This window comes from Lathyrus oleraceus, chromosome 2 (genome assembly GCF_024323335.1).
Source record: "Lathyrus oleraceus cultivar Zhongwan6 chromosome 2, CAAS_Psat_ZW6_1.0, whole genome shotgun sequence".
Classification (NCBI taxonomy): Eukaryota; Viridiplantae; Streptophyta; class Magnoliopsida; order Fabales; family Fabaceae; genus Lathyrus; species Lathyrus oleraceus.
Genome location: NC_066580.1, coordinates 181,691,904 through 181,714,749, shown reverse-complemented (window position 1 = coordinate 181,714,749; position 22,846 = coordinate 181,691,904). Strand labels below are relative to the sequence as shown.

Here is a 22,846-nt window from a genome sequence, read left to right as displayed (position 1 = left end):
TTTTTACGGAATCGAAATCGGAGGTCCAGAAGTCCTCCAACGATGAAAACCGCAGAAAATTCTGCATGCTGTCCGTCACAATCGCGGCCCTTTTTATGTTTTATTGTCGAAATCGTTTTGGTCATAACCTTTGATCCGTAAGTCCAAATTGAGTGCCATTTGAAGCGTTAGATAACTGAAACAGAAGGCTATAACTTTGTTTCAGGAATAAAATAATTTTGGAGATTATTTCATGGACTTTTTTGAGGTTGAAGAAGATGAAAATTATGTTGGAAAATTTAGAAAACAACAACTTTTTAGTAACGCCTTCGTGCACAGTTTTATTCATAACTTTCAACTCGTGAATCATTTTGGGTTGGGGTTTAAAGCATTAGAAAGGTGAATCTAATAGATATTATATGAATGGTGTATTTGTTATGAATGTGTATATGTACCATTGGTGGATTGTGAATGATATATTGTTATGAATGTGTATATGTACCATTGGTGGATTGTGAATGATATATTGTTATGAATGTGTGTATGTACCATTGATGGATTGTGAATGATACATTGTTATATGTACCATTGGTAGATTGTGAATGATATATTGTTATGAATGTGTTTATGTACCATTGGTGGATTGTGAATGATATATTGTTATGAATGTGTATATGTACCATTGGTGGATTATGAATGATATATTGTTATGAATGTGTATATGTACCATTGGTGGGTAATTCATAGAGTTGAATTATGGTGATATGTGGAATGTTAAGATGGTAGAGATGATCTTAATTGCATATGTATTGGTATTTGTACATTCATTCATGGCATGCATGGTCGGCTTCATAGTGGAAGCGGTGAATCTGTGGGTTCACATGGTAGCACACGTTGATCCTTAATTGGAAATAGGCGTGGTAGATAGACGTTGATCCTTAATTGGAAATAGGCGTAGCAGACGTTGATCCTTAATTGGAAATAGACGTGGTGGCTTGGATTCTAGATGTTAAATCGGAAAGCGGTGGAACGTTGGGTCCATATAGACGTTGATCCTTAATTGGAAATAGGCGTAGCAGACGTTGATCCTTAATTGGAAATAGACGTGGTGGCTTGGATTCTAGATATTGAATCGGAAAGCGGTGAAACGTTGGGTTCACATTGAGGTACCGCATGCATAGAGTCACATGTCTTGCATTGAGTCACATTAGAGTTATGTGATAATTGAGTGTATGCATTATTGTGATTGTGATGTGTGTATGAGATATGGTAATTGAATGTGATGATGTTTGGATACATAACTTGACAACATATGTGATTATATGATAATTGTAGTTATGTGTATATTTGAGAATATAATATTGGATTTTAATATTGTACTCCTTGAGTTTGATGGATGTTTGAAACATGTGAAATATATGTTGATGAATATTGTTTACATGGTTATGTGAAGTGTGATGAATTCCTTTAATTGTTGATTTAATCATTGTGCTTGATTTTACTCCTTCATAATGATTTGAATTCTCACCCTTTCTGTTTGAATGTTACCTTTACATGGGTATCGCGCAGATACTCATGAGTAGTAGCGCTGAAGTAAGTGGACGGTAGCTCGCTCGAGATTAGCTGGAGAGTTCCCGTATTTTAGTTTGAATACTAGGTAATGAGTCAATGCTCTGGTCATGTAACACTAGGTAGATTATTAGTATTGAACTCGTATCCTATTTGGATAAGTATTATGTTATTACTTGCGAACCTGCTTATTTGCAATTGCTGTTGAGAGGCCATAGTGCCAAATATTTTGATTATGGTTTCCGTTTATTTTGGAAAGATGATTGAGAGATGATCATGGTATGGGACATGGATCATTTGATGAAATGCATGAGTATTCATTATTTTCCGCTACGAACGCATATTCGTGAATATTCATGATAATTGGAATGTGTTATTTTAAATGACCAGGTGTATTGTGTAGTGATGATGAATGATGTTGGTTTTTGAAAGCTTTTAGTTTTTGAAAACGTCGATGTGACTCCCTTTTGTTTATATGCGTGCTTATTTACTCTGATTATATGTTAAGTATTTTGGGGTAGAAAAAGGGGTGTTACATGGCCAGGAAGCGCACACTCACCATACACGCTAGTCAACTGAAACGCACAGGGCCTTAAACAAAGTCATAACAAAGAGTAGCCTGGATTAAATATGGAAAAAGCAACGGATGGCTCAGATTAAATCTGGAGACCAGACGGTGACCAGCACCACCATCTTCTCCTGCCAGCTCCGGCGAGGCTCAAATTTGCAGAGGAAAAAATGTTAACCAAATGCCACGATCTAGGTACTAATCGAAAGCTGGGGTGATGTACATCACCCCTGTACCAACCAAATCCATTCTAGGTTTCTACATTGAGAGAAATCAGAGATGGAATTTCTATGGTGTTCAACTGAACTTGCTAGATTTTGAAAATTTGAAGCTCAAAACAATTGCCTCTATGCAGAGGACATAGATCACACAACAACAACAAGAAAAAACCAATATATGAGCAGATTTGAAGAAATTAAAATGTGAAGTAAACCTCTGATTTGCAGAGTTTGAGAGCATAATTTCTTGCTATGGATGCTTGCAGTTTGTTCTTTAGATCAAAGGGAAGAAGGCTAAGGAACTTTAGATCTAGAAAACAATAAATGAAATTGAATTCTAGATCTGAAAAATTAAGAGAAAATTGGTGAGTTCCTTTGATAGTGAGGGTGAGGATTCAATTGCACAACATTTAGGGTGCCTTCAGGTTGCTGAAATGAGAGGCATGAGCAATGTATTTATAGCCAAAGCAAGCTGAAATGCATGATCAAAACTTTGCATGAATGGAAAGGGCCTCCATGCATGGGCCTGTACAGGCACATAGAGGGCCCAATTCCACTTGGATTTGGTAGCTAAGCATCAGCATATGCAAACTGGACGTGCAGATTATGTAGTAATGGCTCATGCAATGCAAATTTTATTGATTTTCAAAAATGCACCAATGTATTCATGTCTTTGAAAATGCCATGTCCAAAATAGAAACACCACCTCATGAGTAATGGTTGGAAATATTTTTGCATGAGGATTATTTGTTATGTTGGTCCAAACTTCATTTGAAACTTGGAAATTGATGAAAAGTGGTCATGAAGTGTAGGGTGCAAAACATGTACATGTGAGATTTTCAAAAATGGCCAAAGTTCAAGCCCTTTTGTTTCAATGATGAAAGATCCAAATGACAAAATCTTCAACATCAAAGTTGTATATCTTTTCAAGACAATCAATTTGGACTTACATTTCGCATCATTTGGATTTTTGATGAAGAAGTTATGGGCACTTGAAGTTGGACTTTTTCACATTCAATGCATTTGGTCCAAAGTGACCAATAATGTTTTGCATTATCACATGTATTTATTTTAGGATTTTGAAATTTTGTTCAACATAACATTTGAAGTTAACATCTTAAGCTTTCCAATTAATTTGATCCCACCTTAAAATCATGAAAAATGAAGGAGTTATGTCTTTGGGAAGTTGACCCAAAATTAGGGTTTCAGTCAAAATGACCTATAATGTTTTGAAATGGATGATGCCCTTACAAGCTTCAAATCAATTTTTGATGAACATGAAAGTTGTCCATATGGTTCTTAAGAACACTGTTTCTCTTGGGGTCATATCCATTTGGCAAACACATCAAAAGTTAGGTCTCAGTGTATTTCAAAATAGTCAGATGAATTGACTGATCAACTTCTCAAGTCCAAACCTCATATCTTGATGAATTGATGATTGAGGACACTCAAATAAGTTCAAATATGAATGAAATGGTGAATGAAAGAACTTCCCTGGATTGAATTTGACCAAAGGTTGAGGTTGCTTCATGGGCAAGGCACAGTTGATGAACAGATGAATTAGGGTTTCCTTGGGAAACAAACCTCAAACCCTTTGGTTTGCTTTGATCAAAATGATGAATTGAGATACTTGGGAGGCATATTTGAAGGATGAGAGATCTGGGAACCATTGTGATGCTTGCTTTCATCTCTCCTTGGCCATATCAATGCACATATGATCTCCTAGAAGCTTTGGATCTAGTGACTGCTCAAGCTACAAACAAGAGATGTTAGTGACATATTTTTGTGCTTTTAGTTAGTGAATAAAAATGAGAAAAGCAATAATGTACAATTTAAGCATGCTTGGTGGTCTCAAACCAAACTCTCAAGAGATCCCACCCAAAGGTAAGGAGCTAAGATGTTATGATCCTTGTGGCAATATGCAAATGCAATGTTATGATGCCATGAGGGATCTTAGGGTCAAAATTAGGGTCTTACAGATTCCCCTATTTAAGGTCATTCTAGCCGGAGAAGTGAAGGTTAAAATCTTCGTCTCGACGAGGTAGAATGGGCTTAAATAATAACAAAGAGACGAATTTTGGTCCCTAAGAGACCTCATGATGCAAATGTATGTATGCAAAAGGTAATACTTTGTGGAGATATGTGTCCACAAAGAGAAAAGAAATTAGGAGAAACTGACCATCCAGATGAGTAATACATGATCGCTCGACTTTATGAGTCGAATTGGGGTACAAACTGCAAGTGCACAGTTCTATCGCGTAGTTTTAAAAGATATCGATCCCACAGGGACTTATGAATCGATATACCGTTATCTAAGGTTACTTCGTAAAGCTAAGGTGAATAATGTTTGATTGTTTGGGGGAAAGCTAAAAACTAAACTAAGATCTAGATTAAATATTAATAAAGCGGATATCGGTATGTAGTTCGTCGTAATTAGGGAATCAATCCTTTGTCGGTCTCTTGGTTTTAAAATAAATCTTTTCAGTTGACTTTATTGATTAAAAGTTTTATCTCAAACTCTCGCTCTGTTGAATAAACCATGATTTTATGTTAATGTAGTTGTCACTTATAATTAAGTCAAAAAACCATTTTTTGAAAGCAATACAGTCCATAGAAACTCTTTTCAAGAAAACACTGACCGTTTAAACACCCTTATCTCAAACTCTCGCTCTGTTGACTTAGGTTATATAATTAAATTCGAATGCTTAACTCTCGTCCTCACATTCAATCTTTAAAAATACTTTTTGGAAAAGATCGGAATTTAATTAATTCTAAAACTTGCTCTCGCCCTGATCTAGAATTAATGTCTAATTTACACTGTCCAGTTAAAACCTCAAACTCTCGCTCTATTGATTTTAACTTCTTTATGTCTTTTACTTTTGTAAAAACCTTTGTTATTAAACCTGTAAATTGAGACCGTAAAAAGAGTGATTTTAATTTTAAACTTAATTTAACCGACTTAGTCTTGATTCCTTATTCCGCTTACTTTACATACCGATATCTAAGCGAATTAGCCAGACATGCTAAACAAACTAAAATACTTATCATGCATAAACAGACTCATCCCAGGCAGATAATATAAATAATAATAAAACAAAGCATTAAATAATAATTAAAGAACCTGAATGAGTTAAACAATAGTCTTGAACACTCCACCACAAGCCGGTAGGATTTGTTCTTGGATTCTTCAATTAAACAACAAATTAAAACGAAGGAAATAAAACTAGATTCTAACGTAAGGTTAGATCCGGTAAAAAGGTGCACAATAGTTTCCGGTGTAGAAACTATTGTGCGAAAAGAATTAACTAAATGCTAAAAAGGAAAAGGAAAATAGAAATTGCAAGGGAGATAGTGTAGAACTCGTAAAAATAATAAAGAAACAATACTGCTTAAGTTGCTGGAAAAGAAAATGTGCAAAAGCGAAAACGGCAAAGGAAAAAATGTGGAAAAGCTTCGGGACCCTTTTTGGTTTTGCAAGTGGCTATTTATATATGCTTGAGTAACCGCTTCCGCTGCCAAAAAGGTCTTCAACGTGCATAAAAGTATGGCGTGGATATAGGGCTCAACACTCCCTCAACGCTCAACGTCTCTGAGGCGTTCCTTGCGCCAAAAATGTAGGGGAATGGTGTGACGTTCGTCACACCATGTGTGACGTCCGTCACAGGAGTGTGCAAGGCGTGACGCTCGTCACGCCCTCTGTGACGTCCGTCATATGCACGGCACCTGCGTTTTGTGCTTTGGGCTGGGCTTTGACATTTGGTTCATTTTCTCTCCTTTTTGCACCTCCTTTTCTTCCATTTTTACTTGTGCTTCAAAATAAGCCACCTGAGACAAATAGGAAGAAATACCGCGTAATATCTAATAAAATGAAGTGAACTGAAATAAATAATAATAAAATTTAATTGAATTAAGTCCTAAAATATGATATAATTTCGTGTTATCAAACTCCCCCATACTTAGATCTTTGCTTGTCCTCAAGCAAAATTCAGTATAGAACTCGTTAAAGGTTTTAGCCAAATAAAATTTCAAAACACACATCAATTCGTAATAGGTTGCAAGTGGATTTAGTTTAGAAGCAACTTGAGTTTAATCTTGGCATCAACAACCACCGTCACAACCTAGATAACCCTGCCTTATGCAAATCAGTTCAAGTACACTATGATAGCTATCCTGGTTCCTTTACTCTTATTTCACCCGTTTTCATTCTAGCGAAATCACATTAAGCCCTTTATCTTTTCGCGCACATAGTGGAGTAACTGGTTAGTGATTATGATCCCCTTTTAGCTAGAAGTTCTGGTACATAAGTCGGATAACTTCGTTATTCATCCCATTGCAAATTGCGGGGGATCGAACCGTAGTTCGCCCTACCAAGTTCAGTACCAGAAACCTGCTGAACCAACTTGTAATGGATCTTTCATATTATGTTTTTTGTATGATCTGCAACCTTTAGATTAAGTGATCTGGTAAGGATCACCTAACTTAGTTAGTGCATTTCCTGATATATATATATATATTTTATGTTACTTTGGGAATCACTCACTTATATTCATCGGCTCTCCACGTGCTTTGCTATTAAGATGGTGCTGACTTCTCGTATAAACTACTCGGGGTTACTATAAAACTAAAAGTTCAAGGGATTGGTATAATAGGTACTTACCCTGATCTAACATGTTGAGGTTCGTTTAGAGTGTTTGGCGGTAGTAGTCTTTGTCTTGATTCGTCTCAAGATCGATAAGATGAGCAACCTTTATACTTATTGGGTGTTGAATTTTTGTTGTGGCTCATGAAAATTTGAGGGAATAGATAATAGAAATTTGTTCACACTCGGGACTTAACTTAGAATAATAGATTTTTTTTTTTAATAATAAAACAAATTAAAATAGCAATGAAAAGAAAGGTACATACTTGAAGAAATGGAAATAGAAAGAACATGGTTTCCCCCCCATACTTAAATTAAACATTGTCCCCAATGTTTTAAGGAAATGAAATGCAATATGGAAAGGAAAAAGAAGCTACAACTAAGGCTGCCTTCCGCCTCTGGTTCTTGGGCCAGGTGATCTCTGACGTAAGTCTAAGTTGTCGAACCTGCTGAACAACTCAGTAAACCGCTGGTCGGTTATGGCATTCCTAGCATCCTGTTGTTGTTGCATTTGACGCATCATTTGCATCATCTCGACATTCTGTGCCTGCATACCATCAATAGCATCCATGATGTCGTCGTTGGTTGCAGGCCTTCTTCGTCGACGACGTTGGGAGGATGGGCCAGTTGCATTACCGGAAGGATTGAGCGGGACTGAATGTTGTGTAGGAGGATGATCACCTTGCTCCATATCGTCAAACTCGTCTGTGGGCGGGTTTGTTTGTGAAGGCTCGGTGGCTTCGGGAGCGTTTAGATCATAGAGGTGGCGGTCGGGGTTTGTGACATCAGTTAGGGCGATATTTGGTAGAACAACGCTTGGGACTGCCTGGTTGTTCACCATAAGATAATATCCTCCGCCTACTCTGTTCTTAATCAGGCGGCTGGATCGACAGTAGCTGATATCCATAGATAGGGGAGGTAGAGATTCTAAAGTTTGGAGTTTATCCCCTAGGTTTAGGCCAAGTGCTATGGTGGTGATTAATCCACCAATTATAAAAGGTTGCCGGCCTCTAGCACATAAGGTGCGGATATGATGAAATAGAAAGGAGGCGGCGTTTACCTTAGTATCCGGTTCGAAGACGCATTGGAGGAAGAATAGCTCCTTTGAGTTGACCTTGCTGTTGTTTGGTCTTCCAAAAACTGTGTTTTGCAGGATGCGGATAAAGTACCGGATAGTTGGGTTATGTATATGGGAAAGAAGGAGCTCTTCCCAGTTGTAGGCATCTATACCGGAAATTTTCTTGAAAAGGTCGAAAACGTCAACTGTGTTCCAGTTTGAGTTTGGAGGGATTCTGGGGTGTACCTGACCTTCTATGGGAAATTGTAGCATGGTACTCAATTGGTTTTGGGTTAAGGAGTACTCGGTGTTAAACATACGGAACGTTGCGGTACCGGTTAAAAATTCGTCTTCACCGGCGGGAGTGGTGTAGTCGTATGAACTTAAGAATTCTAAGGTTAGGGATGGGTAGGTGGGTTGATTATGAGTGCAAAGGAAGGTTAAGTCGGCTAGGCGGAGCATCCATTCGATACCTTGGAGTAATCCTAATTGTTGTAAACAAGTTAAATCGGGATACCTGGTGGAAACGACGCCTCGCTGTTGGAAACGCTCGAATTGCTCCCTTTGATAATTTTCATCTTCGGATCGGAAGATGATATTTCCGAAATTCTGATTTCCTGCCATTGTGATAAATGAATTTTGAAGGAGTGATTTGGAAAGAAAAGAAATGTATTCGATAGGAGAGAATGGTTTGTGGTGAATGAAGGAAGGTTTGGTGGGTATTTATAGGAAAAGAATTTGGAAGTTGGAAAGGAGGTGGTTGAAAAGTGAATGAATGTGGGTAAATGTGAATAAATGGGGAAGGTAGAAAGTTGAAGGGGTGTAACGTTCGTCTCCAACGGCTCCTTAACGTTCACCTAGTCTGAAGGGCGTTACGCTCGTTACAGGGGTGTGACGGTCGTAACAGGCTCTTAGCGTGACGCCCGTGACAGAATGTGTGACGCTCGTCACTCTGTCTGTTTGGCTAATGTTCAGCTAGCGTCCTTCAGGTAAGTTATTATATATTATTATTTTTTTGGTTGTTTGCTACTGATTGATTTATTCTGCAATTTAATTTCTCCTGCATGCTTATTCTACTTTGTATAATAATAAGTCATAGGTAGCAACAGTAGAGAACATAATAGCTATTGCATAATAAAATTAAATAAATAGCTTCAATAAAATGATCATAATGTAATATTGGAAAGAAGAACAAAAGAAATGCGAAAAGGAAACAAATGTGAACATGAATTCAAATAACATTAATGAATAATCTAGCTTAAAACTAAATAACTAAGAAAAACAAATAAATACTATCCATCTGCACGATCTCTGGCCGGAGGAGCAAAAGAGTTAACACGATGTAGCAACTCGTGAAACTGATCTGTCATACTGCTCATGTACCCTAGAACTTCGTGTCTCATGTCAGTAAATTCTTCTCTGAGGGCGTCTTGTTCTGACATCAAAGCTTCAATGGCGGTGTTATAATCAGTTCCGGGCATATGATGCCGGAGGTCGGATACTGCTGATTCTTCGGTCTGAATAGGCTGAGGAGGAGGGTCAATATCATAATAGCCAGATGGTGTCTGAGGGTCAGATTCAGCATAAGGGATCTGGTCATCATAAGTCTCATAGTCATCACAAATTTCATAGTCCTGGATGGATTCAATGGATCTAGCAGGAGAGGGGGTTTCGTTCAGGTTGTAGAGCCAGTTATTGCGGTTATGAACACTAGTCCTAGGATCGGGCATGGTGAATAGGCAAAGAACTTGGTTATCAATAATAAGCTCAAACTCGTCAGACCCTAGGTTTGCTATAAACATAGTGTTGAAGAGGAAGGGTATACTCATAGTAGTAATGCCACAAAAAGGGCTTAGGTCAAGCATAAGCTGACGTAATCCAATAGCATTACCTATCATAGTTATCAAACCGCCTATTCGGATTGGTGCTCGCTCATCTTGGATAAGGTGGTCCAAATTAGCTAACATAAAAGTGGCACCGTTTACTGGACGGTTCTGGGAAGCACAAAATATGATGAAGAGTTCATCACGTGAAACTGAAGTACTGTTTGGCTTCTTCCCAAATAAAGTGTGGGTCAGGATCTTATGGAAATAGCGAAAGGCCGGGTTGTGTATGTTTCCAGAGAGAAACTCATGTTCCTCGGGCTCGTCATTTCCAGTCAACTTACCCCAAAAGTGTTCAAGTTCTCTATATTCAAAAAGTTCTTCCTGGCTTACTGTGAATGTGTCAAAGGAGGTAGGAAAACCCAAAAAGTTGGTAAAGTCTCTAATATTAAATTGGTACTCCATGTTGAACATTCTGAACTGGATAAAACCTCTGCTAATTCCTTTTCCATGGCGGGGTAGATAGATTAATGAGCTAAGGAATTCTAGTGTGAGTCTCCGGTAGGTGGTGAAATGTCTTAGGATAGGGGATGTCTCCCATCCTATCTGATTCAGCAAATACAGGACACTTTGTCTCAGTCCAAGGGCAGTCATAGCCCAATCATCAACATATAAACTAGGTAGCATCTCTCTAGTGGCTAGTTCTTCAAACTTTTGTTTCTGAGCCATCCCTCTGAATTTGATACCCATACGATCAATATGTCCCATCTGGTTAGTGTTAGCTAGAGAAAAGAAAACATGAGTTTTAGTCAGGATTTGGCCAAATGCCGAAAGAAGAAAAAAAGTTTTTAATAAATTAAAATGAATTAGGAATGAATACTAAACAGAAATTAAAAGAATAATTAAGGAAGAAGTAGGAAGATAATAATAATAATATAAGGAAATAATAAAATAATTGTGGGTTGTCTCCCACTAAGCGCTTTGTTTAAATGTCGCAAGCTCGACAAAGAAACTGTTAAATATAATCTATTAATCCTGGAGGCATTTCGTCTAAGTGTAGGATTTGTGAATCTCCATTGGTTTCCGCATAGTGATAGTGTTTTAGACGTTGCCCGTTTACGGTGAACGGTTCTGTGGATTTGCCTTTAATTTCTATCGCTCCACTGGGAAAGATGTTAGTGATATGAAAAGGACCTGACCATCTGGATCGTAGTTTTCCCGGAATAACTTTAGTCTAGAGTTAAATAAAAGGACTGCGTCGCCTTGCTTGAAGATTTTCCTTGATATACGCTTGTCATGCCATTGTTTTGTTCTTTCTTTATAGATTCTGGCATTTTCATAGGCGTCTCTTCTGAGTTCCTCTAATTCGTTTATGTCAAGGATTCTCTTTTCACCGGCGGCTTTATAGTTTAGATTCAGATTTCTAATAGCCCAATAGGCTTTATGTTCTAATTCTACGGGGAGGTGGCAGGATTTTCCATATATGAGCTTAAATGGGGTCGTCCCTATGGGGGTTTTATAAGCAGTTCGGTACGCCCACAAGGCTTCTGGTAATTTCAATGACCAATCTTTCCTTGAAGTGGCGACTGTTTTTTCTAGTATTTGCTTGATTTCTCTGTTAGATACTTCCACTTGTCCACTGGTCTGAGGGTGGTAAGGTGTCGCTATCCTATGTCTCACGCCATATTTAAACAATAATTTTTCGAGTACCTTGGATATAAAGTGCGATCCACCATCACTGACTACTATTCTTGGGATGCCAAATCTCAGAAATATTATATTCTTAAAGAGTCTAGTTACTACTCGGGTGTCATTTGTTGGAGAAGCTATAGCTTCGATCCATTTTGATACGTAGTCAACTGCCACGAGTATGTATTTGTTACCGAAAGAGGGTGGAAAAGGTCCCATGAAGTCTATTCCCCACACGTCGAAGATCTCTACTTCCAAAATACCTTTTTGTGGCATCTCGTCACGTCTAGATATGTTTCCTGTGCGTTGACATCTGTCACATTCCTTAATAGCCGCATGTACGTCCTTCCATATAGTTGGCCAATAAAAGCCGGCTTGTAGGATTTTAGAGCAGGTCTTGGATGTACTTGTGTGTCCACCATAAGGAGCGGAGTGGCAGTGTTGGATTATATTTTCCACCTCTTCTTCGGGTATACATCGACGGAAAATACCATCGGGGCCCCTTTTGAAAAGTAAGGGATCATCCCAGTAATAGTGTTTTATATCGTAGAAGAATCGTTTCTTCTGCTGGTAGGATAAAGTAGGTGGAACTATTCCGGCAGCTAAATAATTGACGAGATCAGCGTACCATGGTGTGACAGATATAGCTAAGGTGGTTTCTACTTGTTTGTCGGAGTTGTTCTCTTCCAAAGTAGCTATAAGTTTATCGTACGAGAAATCATCGTTAATTGAGGTTCTTTCCGGTTCAAGGTTCTCAAGTCTAGAGAGGTGGTTTGCTACTACGTTTTCAGTTCCTTTCTTGTCTTTGATTTCTAAATCGAACTCTTGTAGCAACAAGATCCATCTTAGGAGTCTAGGTTTAGCATCCTTTTTTGTTAAAAGGTACTTGATAGCAGCGTGATCAGTGTAAACTATTATTTTGGCTCCGACCAAGTAGGAACGAAATTTATCTAGCGCAAATACAACTGCTAGGAGTTCTTTCTCGGTAGTGGCGTAATTCATTTGCGCTTCATCTAGGGTTCTACTTGCGTAATATATAACGTGAAGCTTTTTATCCTTTCGTTGTCCTAAAACAGCACCTACAGCATAATCGCTGGCATCACACATTATTTCGAATGGTTCATTCCAGTCGGGTGTCTGCATTATGGGTGCGGAGATCAATGCTTGCTTAAGTGCTTGAAATGCTTTTAAACAGTTATCGTCGAATATGAAATCAGCATCTTTCATCAATAGTCCGGTTAAAGGTTTAGTTATCTTAGAGAAGTCTTTGATGAATCGTCGGTAAAAACCGGCGTGTCCTAAGAAGCTTCGTACTTCTCTCACGGTTCTTGGGGGTTGAAGGTTTTCGATTACCTCTATTTTGGCTTTGTCTACTTCAATTCCTCTGTTCGAGATGATGTGTCCTAAAACAATTCCTTCTTGTACCATAAAATGGCACTTCTCCCAGTTAAGTACTAAGTTTACTTTTACACATCGCTCAAGAACTCTTTCTAGGTTTTCAAGGCATTCTTCAAAACTTTGTCCGTATACGGAAAAGTCATCCATAAATACTTCCATGATGTTTTCGAGAAAGTCGGCGAAAATTGCCATCATGCATCTTTGAAAGGTTGCGGGAGCATTACACAGGCCAAACGGCATTCGTCTATAAGCGAAGGTACCAAAAGGGCACGTAAACGTTGTCTTTTCTTGGTCATCAGGGTGAATTGGTATTTGAAAGAAGCCTGAATAACCGTCTAGATAACAGAAATGTGAATGTTTTGCTAATCGTTCTAACATCTGGTCAATGAATGGTAAAGGGAAATGATCTTTTCGGGTTGCTTTGTTTAGTTTCCTATAGTCAATGCACATTCTCCATCCCGATTCGATTCGTTTAGTTATAGTTTCCCCTTTTTCGTTTTCAATAACGGTTATGCCTCCTTTCTTTGGTACTACGTGTACAGGACTAACCCATTTGCTATCAGATATAGGATATATAATACCTGCTTCTAATAACTTGGTTATTTCCTTCTTTACTACCTCACTCAGGATCGGATTTAGTCTCCTCTGGTGTTCCCTAGAGGTTTTACAGTCTTCTTCTAGCATGATGCGGTGCATACAAATAGAAGGACTTATTCCTTTAAGATCGGTGATGTGGTAACCTAGTGCGGTTGGATACTTTCTTAAGATATGTAGGAGTTTTTCTGTTTCGAGTCTTCCTAGGTCTGCATTAACTATCACAGGTCGTTCAAGTTCTAAGTCTAGGAATTCATATCTCAGATTTTGGGAAGTGTTTTCAGGTCAAGGGTTGTTTGTTAAGACATTGCGTCGGGTCCGGTGTTATCGCTAAACATTGGTTAGATTTGTCTTTTAAAAGATAGTCTGATGATTTGTCTTTTCCTAGCTCTGCTTCTTTTATGCATTCATCGATGATATCCATGAAGTAACATGTATCTTCTATTGCAGGTGCTTTCAAGAATTGGGAAAGAATGAACTCAATTTTCTCTTCACCTACTTCGAAGGTGAGTCGTCCTCGTTTTACGTCTATGATTGCACCGGCAGTTGCTAAAAACGGTCTTCCCAGTATAATGGGTGTAATATCATCTTCTCTAATGTCCATAATTGTAAAATCAGTTGGAATGTAGAATTGACCTATGCGTACGGGAACGTTTTCAAGAATTCCTACAGGATATTTGATGGAACGATCTGCTAGTTGCACAGACATTTTGGTTGGTCTTAATTCTCCCATTTCCAGTTTCTTACATATGGATAAAGGCATAACGCTAATTCCGGCTCCTAAATCGCATAAGGCTTTGTCGATGACAAATTTTCCTATGTGACAGGGTATAGAGAAACTACCCGGATCCTTGAGTTTAGGAGGCATGTTTTGGATTATAGCGCTACATTCGAAGGGAGTGTAACGGTTTCGCTATCTTCAAGTTTCCTCTTATTAGAAAGAATTTCTTTTAAGAATTTAGCATAGGAGGGCATCTGCGTAATAGCTTCGGTGAACGGAATTGTAACGTTTAATTGTTTAAGGAGATCAACAAATTTTCTAAATTGGCCCGCATCTTTGGTTTTAACAAGCCTTTGAGGGTAAGGGATAGGTGGTTTGTAAGGTGGTGGAGGTACATAAGGTTCCTTCTTTTCTAGGGTTTCCTTATTACTCTCTTCCTTTTCCTTAGGTTCACTTTCCTCAGTTGATTTCTTAGGGTTTTGGTTTTCTATCCTTGGATCAGACGGTCCTTCCACTTCCGTTCCACTTCTTAATATAATTGCATGAGCGTGGCTTCTCGGATTAGGTTGGGGCTGTCCAGGGAATGTACCAGTTGGGGCAGCAGTAGGTGCTTGTTGTTGAGCTACTTGTGATATTTGTGTTTCCAGCATTTTGTTATGGGTAGCCAGGGCATCTACTTTGCTTGCTAGTTGTTTAAGTTGTTCGCCAGTGTGTACATTCTGGTTTAAGAAATCTTTATTGGTTTGTTGTTGGGAAGCTATAAAGTTTTCCATCATGATTTCCAAGTTGGATTTCCTAGGGGCGTTATTGTTAGGCATGGATGGGTTCGGTTTCTGATATCCCGGAGGTATAGCTGGGGCTTGATTTGGAGACTGTCCAGGTGCGTACAAAGCATTATTACTCTTATATGAAAAGTTTGGATGGTTCTTCCAATTTGAGTTATAGGTATTCGAGTAGGGGCTTCCTTGAGCATAGTTTACTTGCTCTGCTTGGATTCCTGTCAAGAGTTGACAATCCGTAGGAGTGTGACCTTGGATTCCACAGACCTCGCAATTCTGAGTTATAGCAACCACGGCGGTAGGAGGTGATACATTTAAACTTTCAATTTTCTGGACCAAAGCATCCACTTTTGCATTAACGTGATCAAGGTTACTTATCTCGTACATGCCAGTTTTCGTTTGAGGTTTTTCCACCATTGTTCGTTCGGTTCCCCACTGATAGTGGTTTTGGGCCATGCTTTCGATAAGCTGGTAAGCATCAGCATAAGGTTTGTTCATTAGTGCACCACCTGCAGCGGCGTCTATTGTTAACCTTGTGTTGTACAAGAGACCATTATAAAATGTGTGAATTACTAACCAGTCTTCCAAACCATGGTGTGGGCAAAGTCTCATCATGTCTTTGTATCTTTCCCATGCTTCGAAAAGAGACTCGTTGTCTTTCTGTTTAAATCCGTTTATCTGGGCTCTTAACATAGCTGTTTTGCTTGGCGGAAAGTATCGGGCAAGAAAAACTTTCTTCAACTCGTTCCATGTGGTGACAGAGTTTGAAGGGAGAGATTGAAGCCATCTTCTAGCGCTATCTCTTAATGAGAAAGGAAAAAGACGAAGTCGAATTGCCTCCGAAGTGACACCATTAGCTTTAACAGTATCAGCGTATTGGACAAATACGGATAAATGAAGGTTTGGATCCTCGGTAGGATTTCCAGAGAATTGGTTCTGTTGCACAGCCTGCAACAGCGAAGGTTTAAGTTCGAAGTTGTTTGCTTCGATTGCGGGCGGAGCAATACTTGAATGCGGCTCATCTTGCGATGGAGCGGCGTAATCTCTAAGAGCACGAGCTGGTTCTGCCATCTCGGTTATCGAAGGAAAAAGGTTTTTGAAATCAGGAAGTTCTACAGGAGGGAGATTGTTTGCAGCACGATATTCTCGAATTCGTCGTAGGACTCGGAGATATAGTTCGATATCGTTGATTCGTAAATAGAGCGGTTCGCCTTGTGAGCGAGTGCGTGGCATACAAATCAACGAAAGAAAGAATAGAAGAAAAAGAAACCTTAGTCTCTACAGCGTAACGGAAGAGTTACGATATCGATTAAATAAAAATCCCCGGCAACGGCGCCAAAAACTTGATTGCTCGACTTTATGAGTCGAATTGGGGTACAAACTGCAAGTGCACAGTTCTATCGCGTAGTTTTAAAAGATATCGATCCCACAGGGACTTATGAATCGATATACCGTTATCTAAGGTTACTTCGTAAAGCTAAGGTGAATAATGTTTGATTGTTTGGGGGAAAGCTAAAAACTAAACTAAGATCTAGATTAAATATTAATAAAGCGGATATCGGTATGTAGTTCGTCGTAATTAGGGAATCAATCCTTTGTCGGTCTCTTGGTTTTAAAATAAATCTTTTCAGTTGACTTTATTGATTAAAAGTTTTATCTCAAACTCTCGCTCTGTTGAATAAACCATGATTTTATGTTAATGTAGTTGTCACTTATAATTAAGTCAAAAAACCATTTTTTGAAAGCAATACAGTCCATAGAAACTCTTTTCAAGAAAACACTGACCGTTTAAACACCCTTATCTCAAACTCTCGCTCTGTTGACTTAGGTTATATAATTAAATTCGAATGCTTAACTCTCGTCCTCACATTCAATCTTTAAAAATACTTTTTGGAAAAGATCGGAATTTAATTAATTCTAAAACTTGCTCTCGCCCTGATCTAGAATTAATGTCTAATTTACACTGTCCAGTTAAAACCTCAAACTCTCGCTCTATTGATTTTAACTTCTTTATGTCTTTTACTTTCGTAAAAACCTTTGTTATTAAACCTGTAAATTGAGACCGTAAAAAGAGTGATTTTAATTTTAAACTTAATTTAACCGACTTAGTCTTGATTCCTTATTCCGCTTACTTTACATACCGATATCTAAGCGAATTAGCCAGACATGCTAAACAAACTAAAATACTTATCATGCATAAACAGACTCATCCCAGGCAGATAATATAAATAAATAATAAAACAAAGCATTAAATAATAATTAAAGAACCTGAATGAGTTAAACAATAGTCTTGAACACTCCACCACAAGCCGGTAGGATTTGTTCTTGGATTCTTCAATTAAACAACAAATTAAAACGAAGGAAATAAAACTAGATTCTAACGTAAGGTTAGATCCGGTAAAAAGGTGCACAATAGTTTCCGGTGTAGAAACTATTGTGCGAAAAGAATTAACTAAATGCTAAAAAGGAAAAAGGAAAATAGAAATTGCAAGGGAGATAGTGTAGAACTCGTAAAAATAATAAAGAAACAATACTGCTTAAGTTGCTGGAAAAGAAAATGTGCAAAAGCGAAAACGGCAAAGGAAAAAAATGTGGAAAAGCTTCGGGACCCTTTTTGGTTTTGCAAGTGGCTATTTATATATGCTTGAGTAACCGCTTCCGCTGCCAAAAAGGTCTTCAACGTGCATAAAAGTATGGCGTGGATATAGGGCTCAACACTCCCTCAACGCTCAACGTCTCTGAGGCGTTCCTTGCGCCAAAAATGTAGGGGAATGGTGTGACGTTCGTCACACCATGTGTGACGTCCGTCACAGGAGTGTGCAAGGCGTGACGCTCGTCACGCCCTCTGTGACGTCCGTCACATGCACGGCACCTGCGTTTTGTGCTTTGGGCTGGGCTTTGACATTTGGTTCATTTTCTCTCCTTTTTGCACCTCCTTTTCTTCCATTTTTACTTGTGCTTCAAAATAAGCCACCTGAGACAAATAGGAAGAAAATACCGCGTAATATCTAATAAAATGAAGTGAACTGAAATAAATAATAATAAAATTTAATTGAATTAAGTCCTAAAATATGATATAATTTCGTGTTATCAATACACTCAATGGGATAGAGACTCTGGGGATTCTAATGGGGATAAGAGAGGGAATAAAATGCGTGAGCAAGTCACGACTTAGAAATTGCTGAGAGACACGAGGGGAATTCCATGAAAATAAATCAATGGAAAGACTCGAACTGACTCAAAGATGCATGTATTGGGGAATATGCCAATACAACAAAACTATCCATAAAGGATACTTCGGATAAAAATCCGGACTGAGATGGGAAAAATCCACAAAGGGAGTTCACTGGGAAATGTCCAACAGGACTCATCTAAGGAAACAATAGGATGAGGTATTACCGGTTACTGGGTAATAAGCTCAAGGAGACATGTGTTCAAAACACCGATATAAGGGTGAGAGAACAACACGCTCGGGGATAATGAATATCTAAGACCAGTATGAGGGTGAGAGATATCAAACATCCAAAAACATCTGAGGAAGACCTAAAAAGGTATATTTCGACTCAGGAAATCTGACTCCACAGGGGACGAAGGTCATAATAGGGAGCAGAAGGGAAGGAACACCAGGGATACCGGTTACTGGGTATATAATAGGTGACCAACCAAGGTGTGAGTTGGGGAATATTTCCAAGACACTCATCATCCAAAAGGAGGGCTAAAAAGTAAACTCAATTTACAGGATGGACATTCGACTCTGACAAAGGGGATACGAATCTTACTCGACCGGGGAAGACCAAAAGACTTCGACCAAAGAGTGCATGAGATATATTATCTATTACCGTCAGAACATAGATAATATACTCGCATGGAAGATTATCCACAACCGGTTACTAGGTTAATAAAGGATAAATCGACCGCAGAGTGAAGGACATCGGGATACGGAATACTAGGTATAAATGATGACCAATCAAAGGGAGAAACGATCATTACCAGCCAAGGGTAAATGAAAGATGATTCGCTGGGGATACATTGACAAAGGCAATGATCCGGGGGATATATCACCGGTTACTGAGAGATATACTCAAAAAGTGAAGGAATATCAATACCGAATATTGGATAAAGATAACCAACAAAGAGGGGATTACATCTACCAGATACTAGGTAGAAAACCACAGAAGAGTAACCGCCATCGGTTAGGATGAACAAAATAAGGTTAACTCTGCGAGGGGATAAATTGGGGTTTACAAATACCTGTATGAGGGTAGAAAACCATGGAAAAAGGACTTACAACTACTGGTTACTGGGTAGAAGGCCACAGACTCCGCCGGGGAATAGATGGATAATTACTGGTTACTGAGCAATCATTCATCCAGACTGCGGGGAACTGCAGGGAAATTCAGAAGAGCAGACAGTCTAGGAACAAACTAGAGAGACACAATGAAACAAGACTCAACCCAATGAGGATATAACTCAGGGGAGAACTCCATCCTAATACATTTTTTTGGGAGGAAACGGAAATAACAATCATCCACGAGGACACAACTCGGTGGGGAGTATGGAGGAAAGGATATACACTTTCTGCCTATGGGGCTGACTCTACATGGGGAGATTAGACACAACCATCTTCTTGAGGAAATATGTATCACCAAATAGCAGGAGATGTCAAACAAAGATATATGGCAAAGGATGCAACATGAATATATGAATGTTAAGACTATGCATGTATATGCGTGGTTTATGTATGATGAATGCTGACAAACAAACATATCTAACACAAACAGGTCCAAGAATCAATGGACAAACATCCAGTACTACATTTCAAAAGAGAAAGCCAGGCCCACCAGAGAACATCCAATATGATGGGGGAAAAAGATACCAGGAAACAAAGATCTTTGGAGGGAAAGGAAAACAAGTCACTCCGCCGGGGAAAGGATCAACACATCTTCCTCAAAAGCTCTCATGCCACTCTACAAACAGGCAAAGTCTTGGCTGGGGGATCTACACACGGATAAAATCCGCGATAGAATCAACTCTACTAGGGAATTTATCGAAGGGGGAAATGAAACTTTGTGGGGAACAACCACCAATCAGAAGGTTTCAAAACCAACACATCTTCTTGTACTGCTGAAGAAAACGTATCTGCCGAGGAGAAGAGAACACTACTCCGCTGGGGAAGGAAAGATAAACATCTGCATCAACCACTCTGCTCGGGAGGAAACCAAAAACGGGCTCTAATAAGACAATTCCACCAGGGAAATACTGCTGACGACCGAATCAGGGATTACCCGTAGGCAACTACTAGAGATACCTTGCTGGTGACCATTCTAGGGAGTAAAAGTGGGATCAACCCTGGTGAGGATGGTCGAGGAGCGAAATCTGCTGGAGATCATAGGTAGACAAGCCCACAGGGGAAAAGATACAAATTAAACTTGATGATGACTCCGCTTATGCTAGGGATTTCTGACTCACTCTGGCAGAGGAATTTCTAACTTGAAGTGAGGGAATACCAACTTCTCCGGCAAGATTAGCGTATTCAACTTATCAATCTATAAGGCATTTTAGGTCAATCCACATAAGGGATGACAACCATATAATTGATAGCACAAATGCTAAATCCAGATTCACTTGGGTCTAGAAGATTGAGACCGCATCCAAAACTCCAAACCCTCTGGGGATTTGGTGGGATGTACAACTTTCTTCTGTGCTTGCGAAGTAGAAAACCTGAAAGATAATGAAGAGGATACAAGTATGCTGGGAATATGAACAAATGTCTTACCCTTTTGGAGATCATGCTATCCTTGGGAGAGCACTAAAGACGTCCCAAGTATCCTTTTTGTCATTGTGAATGTTCACTTTGTTCAAAAACAATTTATGAAAATTTTAATTATTTAAAACAATGATATTTTTTCAATTAAAACATGCAAAACATTTGTTGAATAGAAACAAATAAGAGTGCAAAGAATTGGATATAGGCTCAAATTTATTTGATGGAATGGTAGTCTGCAAATGGCAAGACTCCATGGATCTTTAAAAATTTGAAATTGGTGATATATATTGGAAAAGGGCTACATTGAACATAATGACCATTTCTCCACCAACTCTGAATCCAATGTATTTGAAGCTTCAATTGACGATAGCTGAGCGAAATCTCTGACAGATGATAGTTGTAGAACAAAGTCTTGTCAGAATGCAGTTACTTACCAAATCCCTAATTTTTGCCTAGATTTCCCCAGGGTGAGGTACTCAATCTAGCGGGATACATATTCATTTTTTTTATGTCTCTAACTTTTGCTTGGATCGCCCTCTCGGGTTTTCAATCCACCGAGACGCTCACTTTTGCCTAAGCCGCCCTTTCGGGTTTTCAACTTAGCGAGCTATTCTGTTTTTATTTTAGGCAAAGTATTTCTTGACTGCATCTGAATTCACAGGACGAGTGAAATCCTCCCCATCCATAGTTGTAAGTATCAAAGCACCGCCTGAAAAGGCTCTCTTAACAACATATGGACCTTCATAGTTTGGAGTCCACTTGCCCCTGGAATCGGGCGCGAAATACAAAACTTTCTTGAGCACAAGGTCACCTTCTCGGAACACACGAGGCTTGACCTTCTTATCAAAGGCTTTCTTCATCCTTTGCTGATATAACTGACCGTGGCACATGGCAGTCAATCTCTTCTCTTCTATCAAATTCAGTTGGTCATAACGACTCTGAACCCATTCAGTATCAGTCAACTTGGCTTCCATCAAGACTCTCATTGATGGGATCTCCACCTCTACTGGAAGCACATCCTCCATGCCATAAACAAGAGAGAAAGGGGTTGCCCCTGTTGATGTGCGGACAGATGTACGATATCCATGCAAAGCAAATGGCAACATCTCATGCCAATCTTTGTATGTAACAACCATCTTCTGGACAATCTTCTTGATATTCTTATTAGCAGCTCCAACAACCCCATTCATCTTCGGTCTGTAAGGGGAAGAATTATGATGTGCAATCTTGAACTCGCTACACAACTCTTTCATCATCTCGTTGTTCAAGTTAGATCCATTATCAGCGATGATCTTATCTGGCACACCATATCGGAATATGAGTTGATTCTTGATAAACTTCATAACCACCTGCCTGGTCACGTTTGCATAAGACGCCGCTTCAACCCACTTGGTGAAGTAATAAATTGCTACGAGAATAAATCGGTGACCGTTGGACGCTTTCGGCTCTATCATGCCAATCATGTCAATTCCCCACATAGAGAAAGTCCATGGTGATGAAATCACATTCAGAAGTGTCGGGGGAATATGAATCTTATCTGCATAAATTTGATACTTGTGGCATTTCTTCATATATTTGCAGCAGTCAGACTCCATTGTCAGCCAATAGTAGCCTGCTCTCAACATCTTTCTAGCCATGGCATGTCCATTGGAATGAGTACCAAATGAACCCTCATGGACCTCAGTCATCAACAGGTCTGCTTCGTGTCTATCCACGCATCTGAGCAGAACCATGTCAAAATTCCTCTTATAAAGCACATCGCCATTGAGGTAGAAACTGCCTGATAATCTCCTCAAAGTTTTCCTATCTTTCACAGATTCCCCAGGCGGGTACATCTGGCTCTGCAGAAAACATTTGATATCATAATACCATGGCTTATCATCCTGCACCTCCTCAACTGCAAATACATAAGCTGGTCTGTCCAAGCGCATCACAGTGATATTGGGAACTTCATTCCAGAGTCTCACCACGATCATCGAAGCAAGTGTAGCGAGAGCATCTGCCATCCGATTCTCATCTCGAGGAATATGATGGAAGTCAACCTC

The 22,846-nt window shown here is 39.2% G+C and overlaps 1 pseudogene; it reads left to right on the top strand.

The window, feature by feature from the left end:
- Nucleotides 1–15,620: 15,620 nt before the first annotated feature.
- On the top strand, nt 15,621–15,720 carry LOC127124326 (uncharacterized; annotated as a pseudogene).
- The last annotated feature ends 7,126 nt before the right edge of the window (nt 15,721–22,846 follow it).